Source organism: Python bivittatus, unplaced genomic scaffold (genome assembly GCF_059951505.1).
Source record: "Python bivittatus isolate LINGU-HERP-01145 unplaced genomic scaffold, Pbiv_v1 ctg000310_np1212, whole genome shotgun sequence".
NCBI classification, from domain to species: Eukaryota; Metazoa; Chordata; class Lepidosauria; order Squamata; family Pythonidae; genus Python; species Python bivittatus.
Window position 1 is genome coordinate 7,342,116 of NW_028277054.1, and position 12,152 is coordinate 7,354,267.

The 12,152-nt window shown below is 42.3% G+C and overlaps 1 long non-coding RNA gene across 3 annotated transcripts in view; it reads right to left on the bottom strand.

The window, feature by feature from the left end:
* The window catches only part of LOC112540789 (uncharacterized), a 34,397-nt gene that overhangs the window by 14,713 nt on the left and 7,532 nt on the right, over positions 1-12,152 (bottom strand). The gene's annotated exons all lie outside the window — the stretch shown is intronic.

The following is a 12,152-nucleotide window of genomic DNA, read 5'->3' on the forward strand; positions in this document are numbered from 1 at the left end:
AACATCCGTTCTATAGCCCTCAGAGCAAAAACGTTGGCTCTTTCTTTTTTGCATTTTTGGGAATTCTGGATAGGAGGGTAAAATGCAATATTATTCCTTAAAGCCCCTGAACCCAGACTTCCTCCACCAGCCCCTGCCACCTATTGGTCTGCTCAGCTGAAGCATGGCCCTCTTCTGTAAGCTGCCTCCCTCCCCTTCCAGCATCCCCCCACCCAAAAGTGGCCCCACCAATTTTGTAGTGCAATTCCGAACATGCCCAAATAAACCTGGTGGCAGCCTTTGGCCTAACAGAAGTTCTGTACTCCAGCGTGGCACTCCTTTTCATAGGACTCATGTCCAGTACCCATCAGTCTGTTTGTCCTGGCTGTTCAGTGCCTAATTTGTTATTCCACCCACTCTTTCTCCTGATCTGCAAGACGCAGTGAAGTCATCCTGTCAGAGAGCCAGAGCAATCCATAGCAGTCTCTTAATAAGATAAACAGAGAAGTATTATATGGCACACATCAAGCCCAAGAGAAATTTAGAGAGGCTTGCCGGGTATAAGAGGAGAACAGAAGCAAGAGTTGGAAAACAGACTTTAGGTACCACCCAGGAGAAGACCTAAGCAACCAGCAACTCACCAGGGCAATTGAAGAGGAAGAAAATCAGAAGCCAAGACAGAAGTCCACTGGCAGAGACACAAGAAAAGAGAGAGCAGTTCTGCATGATGAGCAACCCAAGTTATGAGACCAATGTGTCTGCCCCCCCCAATCCATCTCCTTATCCTGAACAAAAACCTCATGAAGAGTCTGATCCACTGACAATGCCTGTTGGGCCGGCACCCTGTCTGGGCTATGGGGCAGCTCCTGCTATGCCACCACAATATCAGTTGTATCAGGGTCCACCTTCTCAACAGTCTCATCAAGATATATTTGTGGAGTCTCAGCAGGATGTCTTTATTTCACCTGTCCAGGCCACCAGTGAGCCTGACTACCTGCGCTACTCCATCTTCACTATGTTCTGCTGTTTCCTACCCTTTGGAATTGTGGCCGTGATTTATTCCATAAAGGTGAGCTTCTCTGGAAATGGGTGCTGCAGGTGGCAGGGGGTTTAGTCTTATTTTTTCCAATGTCTCCCTTAGCTGTATTTGGAAAAGTGCAGGGAACAGAATCATATGATTAAAAGCAGGTAGGCTCCAGCTTCTAGAGCTCATCAAGGGCCCCTTTCATAGTTCCAGGACTGTGGGATGTTCCACAGGGGCTGCACTGCTACAGGGAAGGAGACTAGTAAAGGGGACAAATAAGAGAATATAAAGTAGATGGCATTTGTAGAGGAACAGAATATGTGGTATCATGACATCTCCACTTAGTACTAGTTGCCTGCTTTTCCTTCTTATGGTATTTGTATTATTACTGTATCTCTTCATTCTTTCATTCATTCATTCCATTTGTAGTCTGCCAAATCTTGTGACTTATTTGTATACTGCTTTTCCTGTAGGAGCTCAAAGTGGTCGGCCTGGGTAGAGTCCCCATCTTTCATCCACACCACACACACCTTTTGAAGTACCTTGAGTTGAAAGAATAACTGGCACAAATTTATCCAATGAACTCTTAGTCAAGGGGGGGATTTGAACCTCAGTCCTTAATCACTATCTTACAGTGATTTATCTTTCAATCAGATTTGGTTTGGGCAGCCCTTCAAAAGGAGACTTTCCATTCACAATGGGCAGCCCTTTGACAGCTTTCCAAATAGACCACTATGTTTAGAAACATTTGTGAGGATCTTATGTAAGCAAGTTGAGTTTGCTGGTAAATAGGAGAAGCACCTGACTGCTCAACTGATGTTGCAGAACTAGATCAAGAGGTTTCTGAAATGCAAGTTGTATGTCTTCATGTGGAACTGGAAAGGCAGCCTTGGTAGGTCAAAATCAGTTTGGAAGATGTTCAGAAGAGGTAGTTTTCTCCAAAAACAGTAGAAGTTGCAGCTGCAGCCATTTTGAAAAGAGCAAATCCACCCTTTATGTCTTGTAAACATACAGAAAAAGCAGATCAATCGTTTCAAAAATAGTCTGTAGTAAAGTAGCCTACCTTTTTCAGATGGAATACATATTCCTGCTCATAAGAGTTTGGATGCTGGTTAGAGAAATAATGCATAATTTCACTGTGGTGCATTGAATGTAGATGATTTAAAAAGTATTTAATATTTTAAAATATTCCAAAGGGCAGGGGCAACAGCAGAGAAGGCTCTCCTCCTGGGCCCCGCCAGCTGAAATTCTCTCGCTGATGTGGTCTGCAACATGCCTTTTCTGCCTGACCAGGTGGGACGGATTGATGAGATAGATAGATAGATAGATAGATAGATAGATAGATAGATAGATAGATAGATAGATAGATAGATGAGAGAGAGAGAGATTATAGGGACATAGGTTAGCTAATTATATTCTTCGATCACATAATTTATCGTAATATTCTTATTAACATTGTAAAGAGAGTATATAGTACAAGTTGATCAATGTTACCTTGATCTAGTAGTAAATAATAAGTCCTTTAAAAGGCTGAAAAAGCTTTTGGGAGGCTATTTGGGCCTCAGATAATATGCTGTATATTCTATAAAAATTTCACCAAAGTATATTTTTCTAGAAAAGCACTGTACCGTCTCTAGATATTAATCAGAAGATACTGCTTGGCACAATTAGCATACACTGTTCTGAAGATAGCTTTAAAAAATACAAGTTACATGCATCTAGATACTACTTAACCTATAGTTTCTGTCATCCTGAAGAAAGAAATTAATAAACTGTTTGCATTATGCCTCCAGACAATTCATCACTGGCAATAATGTCACCCAATTGTTTTTCCTATTTCATCCTACAATGGATAGGGTTTCCCAATGTTTCTTGTACAATGTTATATCAGCTGATGTTTTATCAGATCATCTGCCTCCTTTAGGTTACATCATGTTTACAAATCAGAAGTGATCCAATATTCCTAACCTGGAGCTATTTAAAAAACCCACGGTCCATATTCTCCTGTTTCCTTCTCAACTAAAAGAGCGTGTGAGTTTGGCCCTGGTGATAGTCATAAATTTCTAAGTCTACCTATGCTCAACTCAGTTCTTTAATTCTAAGATATGTTAACCTGATCAGATTTTGATACCTGGTTTCAGTCAGGGGATCTCAGGATTCTAGTTCAGGGCAAAAATTAAATCGCATTAAGCTTAAAAGTTCTCCCAGCCCAAGCATGAAATCTAAGTGAGTTTCATGATATTCTGCAAGGTTTCTGCCAATCTGTCACATAACAGTCAGGTGACAATACCTGACAAACAAGACACGATGGGTTGACTTCCCAAGTCAGCTGTTCATTCCCTAACTACAGCAGGCCACCTTATTTCTCTAGATGTTTCTCAGTTTCAGCTACTCACCAATCGGTCACTTATCTCTCTGTCTCCTCAGACTCAAGAATCCAACCGAAGAGGAAACTACACAGCTGCTCGAAAGCACTCCAGGCTGGCACGCACCTTTGGCTATGCTGCAGTTGGCGCTGGGCTCATTTTGTGGACTCTGTACATCATCTTAACTATAATCCGCTTCAGGAATATCAGTGATTAGACATCAAAGTGAAGTCCATCAAAACAACAGGCATTATATGATGTCCTTACAGTCCAGCTTTACCCAAAAGCCCTAGCTGGAAGTAATTTTGTTTGCATCATTTCATTCATATGCACATGAACTGACTTGATGACCGGCAGTTGAGTATGTGAACTTCCAAGCCCTGCACCTGAGCCAACCATTACCATTCTGAAAGTTCTCCCTACCAGTAGCCCATCTGCATCAAGTGATAAGTCTCATGTGTAATGCAACTCTATGATATCAAAAGGTCCAGGATGGCCACTTAAGATCACAGGAGGTCCATTGAATGCCTGGACAATATCCATCTCATTAGCCAGGGTTATTTGTTTGTTTCTGTTGCATGTATAATTTACTTTTTTTTTTTTTCTGGGAGTTCAAGATTTAAACTATGCATTCTTCTCTCCCTTCTTTTTATCATCAAAACAACAATGCTGTGAGATAGTGCAAAATCACCCAAGAGCTCCATAGCCAAATGGGAAACTGAACTTGGGTCTTCCCCATCCAAGTCCAACATCTTAACTACTACACCAAACTGGGTCTTTGGTTCAATGAACTGATCAAATCACTTTCATATTGTCAATGAAAAAAATGGCATGATACATTGTCTTAATGTGAGTTTCAGCCAATAATGGAATACTTTTTCATTCACATGTCTATTTTTTTCATTTTATTCTAGAATGGGCCTTTAAATGGTGGGCTTCAAAATTACATTTAAATTAACTGAAATGTATATTTAATTACAATTAGATTAATTAAATATCTCCTATATATTTGAGCACTTTCCCTCTGGTCCCATAACATTTCAGCACTAAGTTTCCCAGACATTTTCAGAGCTATCTTCAAGGATTCAGTTAGGTTTCTTGCAGATGTTTGGGACCACAACTTGCACAAACCTTAGCCATCCAAATATCTGGAGAGCTCCAGGTTCCCTATCTGCTCTCTAGTGCACCAGTCTAGCCTTCCCAGCTTCGCTTATTCAACTGCCCATTCTCTCCAATATTTCATAGATGAAAACAGGGGTTGGCCTGAACTACTGTTATCTCTTACCCTGACCTCTACATGGCTTGGCTGCTTAACATTTATGCAAACGAGTAAGATCCGAACCTGCACTTGAATCTGATGATTCTGCAAGAGGCCTTCACAACCACTTTGAGTACTTCTTGGCGCTAAATAAATCAATGCTGTAAAATTGTGGTGATTTTTAATGTATGGTACATTTTCAATGAATTGCTTGGATTCTCATATTACAAAAAAAAAAAAAGTAGGATGATTTTGTTTATATGTAATAGAAAGGAAAGAAGAAAGGAAAGTCACAATCTTTTTTATTGCAACAAAGAGCAAAGATTCAAATGCCTTAAATGTTCTGCACAGTGGTACTCAAAATCTGTCAGATGATGGCCTGTGCCATAAACTAGACTTAATGAGCATCTACAGTGGGGCAAAAAAGTATTTAGTCAGCCACCAATTGTGCAAGTTCTCCCCCTTAAAAAGATGAGAGAGGCCTGTAATTTCCATCATAGGTATACCTCAACTATGAGAGACAAAATGGGGGGGGGGGGTCCAGAAAATCACATTGTCTGATTTTTAAAGAATTTATTTGCAAATCATGGTGGAAAATAAGTATTTGGTCACCTACAAACAAGCAAGATGTCTGGCTCTCACAGACCTGTAACCACTTCAAGAGGCTCCTCTGTCCTCCACTTGTTACCTGTAGTAATGGCACCTGTTTGACCTTGTCAGTATAAAAGACACCTGTCCACAACCTCAAACAGTCACACTCCAAACTCCACTATGGCCAAGACCAAAGAGCTGTTGAAGGACACCAGAAACAAAATTGTAGACCTGCACCAGGCTGGGAAGACTGAATCTGCAATAGGCAAGCAGCTTGGTGTGAAGAAATCAACTGTGGGAGCAAGAATTAGAAAATGGAAGACATACAAGACCACTGATAATCTCCCTTGATCTGGGGCTCCACGCAAGATCTCACCCCGTGGGGTCAAAATGATCACAAGAACGGTGAGCAAAAATCCCAGAACCACATGGGGGGACCTAGTGAATGACCTGCAGAGAGCTGGGACCAAAGTAACAAAGGCTACCATCAGTAACACACTACGCCGCCAGGGACTCAAATCCTGCAGTGCCAGATGTGTTCCCCTGCTTAAGCCAGTACATGTCCGAGCCCGTGTGAAGTTTGCTAGAGAGCATTTGGATGATCCTGAAGAGGATTGGGAGAAAGTCATATGGCCAGATGAAACCAAAGTAGAATGTTTTGGTCTAAACTCAACTTGCGTGTTTGGAAGAGAGAGAATGCTGAGTTGCATCCAAAGAACACCATACCTACTGTGAAGCATGGGGGTGGAAACATCATGCTTTGGGGCTGTTTTTCTGCAAAGGGACCAGGACGACTGATCCGTGTAAAGGAAAGAATGAATGGGGCCATGTATCATGAGATTTTGAGTGAACACCTCCTTCCATCAGCAAGGGCATTGAAGATGAAATGTGGCTGGGTCTTTCAGCACGACAATGATCCCAAACACACTGCCCGGGCAACGAAGGAGTGGCTTCGTAAGAAGCATTTCAAGGTCCTGGAGTGGCCTAGCCAGTCTCCAGATCTCAACCCCATGGAAAACCTTTGGAGGGAGTTGAAAGTCCGTGTTGCCCAGCGACAGCCCCAAAACATCACTGCTCTAGAGGAGATCTGCATGGAGGGATGGGCCAAAATACCAGCAACAGTGTGTGAAAACCTTGTGAAGACTTACAGAAAACGTTTGACCTCTGTCATTGCCAACAAAGGATATATAACAAAGTATTGAGATGAACTTTTGATATTGACCAAATACTTATTTTCCACCATGATTTGCAAATAAATTCTTTAAAAATCAGATAATGTGATTTTCTGGATTTTTTTCCCCATTTTGTCTCTCATAGTTGAGGTATACCTATGATGAAAATTACAGGCCTCTCTCATCTTTTTAAGTGGGAGAACTTGCACAATTGGTGGCTGACTAAATACTTTTTTGCCCCACTGTAGTTCACCATATTAGAGTGCTCTGTAATTTGATAGATATAGTCTTCCACATACTAACCTTTTACGCTTCTATCTAATGTTCCTACCCCTCCTTTTAGATTCTTTTCAACTCTTGTTTTTTATATATACTTTCTGCTTTAAGACATATCTCTTTTATATCTTTGAGCTGTTCATCTTTTTTTTTTTAGATTATGATGTATCTTCTTTGCTTTTTAATTGACTGTACCCCACCCTCCTTATGCTGGGCTATGACCGTAATAAAGATTTGATTTGAATGCCTCAAAGCAGCTGCGTTTTTTTCCAGATTCCTCAGCAGCTTCTCCGTAGGTCATCTGGGAAAAGACGCATCTGCTTCCAGGTGTTATATTTGCATTCCCACACCCAACTCAGGGTGTGAAAGGAAATCACAATTGTTCCTATACAGCTTTGCAAACAGGGAGTCTTACTCAGGGATTTCCCCACAAATCAGCTTTCATAAATTAAACTGTTGACATTTCCTGGTTCTCTTGTGGCCAAGGACAGCATTTAAAAATTTGACCACGCTTCCTTCTTGGCACACCTACTCTCCAAAAGGGGAACTGTGTCCATTACTTTCCCTCAGCTTCAGTCTTCCATCTGGAATATGGAGAGATTAATCCCAATTAACCTCATTTTCCTGAAAAAAAGACAAGTCCCCCCCATTACCTTTTGGGGTTTTTTGGTCCCTTCAAGTTAGTTTTGACTCCTGGACAAGTCCCTGCAGTTTTCTTGGCAAGATTTTGGACACGGTTTGCCATTGCCTCCTTCCTAGGGCTGAGAGAGAGGGACTGGCCCAAGGTCACCCTGCTGGCTTTGTGTCTAAGGCAGGACTAGAACTCACAGCCTCCTGGTTTCTAGCCAGATGCCTTAAACTCAATAAGAATATTTTAAGGGAAGCAAATGAGGGGGTTTTTTTCTGTCAAATCTTCCTGTGGGTGTCAGGGGCATCTTCCTATAGGGCCAGGGTCCGAAAACTTTTCAGTTCATCAACCCCTTCATGAAGCTTCAGATTGTTCAGCGACCCCCAAACGTTTATTAAATGTAAATAGTTTAAATAAATACTACAGGTAGCCCTCAGGCTATGACCATTCATCCAGCGACCGTTTAGTGCCGTTATGACAGCACTGAATGAGGGGAACTTATGACGGCTCCTCAGAGTTCTGGCCCTCACAGCGTCCCCATGATCACGTCACTGCGATTTCTGACATTCCCTGCTGGCTTTCAAGAAGCAAAGTAATGGGGAAGCCAGCAGGAAGTCAGAAGTTGCTCCCACTCCCACCACTTTTTTGCCCACCCATGCTCCAGAGCACCTGCCCGTGGCACCCCTTGTCCCCCACAGCACCTGCACACCTGCCGGCCTGCTTGCCTGAGACTTCCACCTCTTCCCACTTAACGACCCAGGTGGTCTCTGGGTTACGATGGCAACCGGACTGCTGGGATTGCCATTGCTAAGCAATGCGGTCACGTGACATCATGCCTTACAATCATGTCACTTAGCGACCTAAATTCCCGCCCCAATTGCTGTCACAACCTGAGGACTACCTTGTAATAATAATAACAGCAGCAACTCCTTGGTTACTCCCATTAGCCCTCAATATTGACCACTTTGGAGAACCTTGTTTTAGAGTAAATACCGTATTTGCACAAATAAGGGAAAACTCAGAAAGCAACTGAAAACAAATCAGGGGTGATGGGGCTTCAGAAGAAAGAGCACAATTCTCTCTGGGCTGGGTGCTAACCAGAGATATACACCTATTTTTTAGGCAAAAGGCTGCACTAGTTCTTTTGAAGGGAGCGCTGCCCCAAAAAGCAGGGGAGGAGGGTGGATCCAGGGCCAAAATGTAAATTGATTTTACTGCACATCGATAGAAACGTTAGTCAAACTCAGTTCAAAAAATGAAATGCAGCGAATGGGATTTCTCCTGGTGTATTTATTTTTACCCCTTCTTTCCCCTTAAAAATTACCCTTCAGTGGCAATTTTTGAATAGGTTCTGGGAAACCCAACTGAGCTTTTGTGAGAGTAAATATCTGATACTATCATATCCTCTCCTGCTGGAGCTGTTCTTCCGGATCTTTGCATAGAGGTTGACAATTTTGACATCCGGCACCATTCCTTCCATTTTTATTGCTTCTGTTCCTTTTGCACATACTGTTTTTTTTTTTCCCTCATGCATTTCCATCACGAGAATCATCCCACCAGTTTTTAATTTTATGGTATCATATTTCCTTCCTGCAATAAGAGTTCAGTCTTATCTTGTTTATGAATTAAATAGAGAATGAAACAGGCATTGTGGAATGGCTGGGCTGCATTTAAACAATGTGCTTGGCTCTAAATCCAGACCTAGGAGGGAGGCGATGGGAAACCACTTCTGAAAAACCTTGCCAAGAAAACCTCAGGGACCTCTCCAGGCAGTTGCCAGGAGTCAAAAATTGACTTGAAAGCAGGAAAAAAAAAAAAGTGACTTTTGGAGGAGGGGAAACAAAGCTAGGGGAAATCTACCAATTACTTTCCTTAATATGTCCCGCATTAAAACCTTCAGGACAGCATCACCTGCCAGTCACAATTCTAAATCAGAAAGGGCTCGGCAGTTAGGGCAAGAAATATTATTCCAGTATGCTTTTTTTGCTGGCTTAAGGATTAGTAAATTGACTGAAACATAGTTTAAAACCAGTTAGGGTTAATCCAAATACAAATCAGATCCTCCTGGCTCCAACAAACCATGTGCTTTGGTGCTCCTTTCAATTCCTCCCTACATATTTGACTTGTTTACCCATTTCTGTAACCTGTTAGAGTTCACTAGTCATTTCAGAACTGCATCTCATGGCACAGCGGCCTTCCCTGAGCTGCATGTTTCTTCTGTTCCATGACTTCAGGTCACACATATTTTAAGGTTAGCCATTTGATGTCAGCTTGATAGGCTTGAGAACTTCCCCACCAAAGAAACAAGAAGTGGAGTCCAAGTGGAGTTTCTTATCCAAGTCTCTCCCTGCACATGTAATGTCACAGATGTGCTTAAAGAAGAGTCATTGCTATGATTGCAAAATACAAGTAGATGGTCTTCTCTGCAAGGTTACAGGCAGCTTCCCGGCCTTCAGCATATGACTCTGGTACAGTTCAAACTGTACATGTTGCGCTGCAGTCCAAAAAACAAGCTGGCACATGTGTCTGTGTTCCTGTGCATACTAATCCTGGCCCTTCCTTATCTCTCCTTCCTTTTTTGTAAGGTCACCAGCTGATAAGTAGAGAGGCAGGCAGCATTTACCAAAGAATCTTGGCTCTGATATGTGGAGATCTGCAGAATGCAGGAGCTCCCAGGGAGTTTTAGTGCAAGGTCCTGTCAAGGTCCTCCAGAGAAGCGTGGTTGAGATGAAAAGGTCCATGGGGAGCCCATGGAGAATCACTAAAGGGGGGAAAAATGAAGATTCAAAGTCTTTCTCTTCAAATATTGGAAGCTTGCCCTGCAGCATGTATACCTCTAAGCCATGTTTTCACCCAACAACCTGCAACTAAAACCTGAATTAGAGAGACATAGTCTGTGCAAAGTTTCAAAGAGATCTCTTTGCTTCAACAAAGCTTCATGAAAAGCATTTGAAACAGTGCAGACCTCTCCTGTCATGAAACAAATCACCAACATTGCTTTGCTTCAGGTTGCTCCAAGGCTCTCATCCAGCAATGTGGTCATCAGAGTAGGTTCTATACATGCAGAGAACATGACAGAGCTCAAAAGGGGGGCCTTCCCAGGTGCCCTCCACCCACTGAGTCAACAGAAAACTGTACCATCATGATACTGGCTGTCCCCATCACAGTTCCCTATTGTGCGTCTATTGCTTCTGTTCCATCACTGCAGCCATCTGGCTTCGTCCAAAGGAAATGGATGACAAGACAGATTTTACATACTTTGAGGTTGCCATGGGATGAAATAAGAGGAGAATACTGCTTGAACACCACTACTGTTAAAGACAACTGAAGCCTCTCCCACTCATGATCTGGATGAGATGAAGACAATGTCTTGAGGACCAGGGGGGAAAAAACATGGCATGTTTATAATGTGCCTGAGTCTCTGCAATAGACTCAGAAATAGAAACAAAAATCTGCAATATGGCAGGCATGGCATTGTGATCCAAGCTGTACCCCTTTTGTACAGGGTCACTGCACCTACAAAATGGGCAGGGCTTCTATCACAACCCGCCTTCTTGCAGATTTCGACATGGGCACACTCCACGGACACCACAGACGCTGTGGTCCTATAAAATTAGGGAGCAGCCGAATGGCCTCCCTGCATGGTACAAACACTTAATCAAAAAGATGCAAAACCATCTTGCCAAGGTCTAAAATTCATTCTACTAAATGGGAAGTGAAGACAGAGCCCAGTTGCACATGGCTCTTGCAACAGGTTTTAGAGCATGTGCTATGATTTGACTTTACGGCATCCACTGATCAGCTTTGTTTCTGCTTGTGGTTTGGGCTATTGCAGTGGTTGTGCAAGGCCTTTTCCGGAAAACTCTTGTGTCAGAGTGTGCAAAAGCTCCATTATATTGTCATTGGGAAGATATTATTGGTTTTCTAAAGGGCCTTCCACCCTAGATGTTTTCTTTGGGATGGCCAAGTTCTGTTGCCCATTATATGTATGGGACATCCAAATGACATCCTGATCACATTATGTGAAAGGAGTTTTTCAAAATGGATTTTTTAAAAATACAGCATGTGAGCTCGTAGTTTTCCAAACCACCATCTCATTTATAAAGTAATTATTTTAGTGAGAGCTATTGCCTTCAAGGTCTATTTTTAGGCTGCCAGCTGAGACCTTATTGGCCAGGATAGAAGGGGTAGACAAATACACTAATATCAAATTCTCTCTTTTTTTTTTTAATGTCTCACTTTATAAATCTTCCACTTTGGGTACCTACTTCCCCAGACTGCATTTGGACAACCATTTTGCCTAACGTATACTGTATTTCCAAACAATGTCCCTTTAATAAAATGCATTAATACATAGTTTTCATGCCTAGAGGCAGTTTGGTACAGAATTTTCTATAATATTCTTTGGGGGGGTGGGGCAGGGGGAAGAGTTTCCCTGCACTATTTGGAAAAGCATGAATGTTAGGTGACGGCTAAGTTGTAGTTTGGGTATTGGTTTGAAAATGTAAAATTTGATATGTCTTATTTATTTAGTTGATTTATCTACTGGCTTTCTGTTAAAAGAAGGACAAGGTGTTCTTTCACATCTCCTCACCTTCAAGCTCGTAGATGCCTACATGTGTTGGGTACAGAAGGAGATATTGCAGAAGGGGCATTCCAAGGTGGTTTTCAGCTGGGTGCTTGTGTGCGTATTTTTGTGTATGCGTATGTGTTTTCTTTTCTCTCTTGCAGGGCTGTCTCCTCTTGGTGTGTGACTTCAAAAACACGCAAGAGAGACCTGGCTGTATGGGACTTGGAACCACCCTCGGGGCAGGTCGGCAGCCACAAGAATTTATAAAAGGAGTTGCTTTAGAGGGGT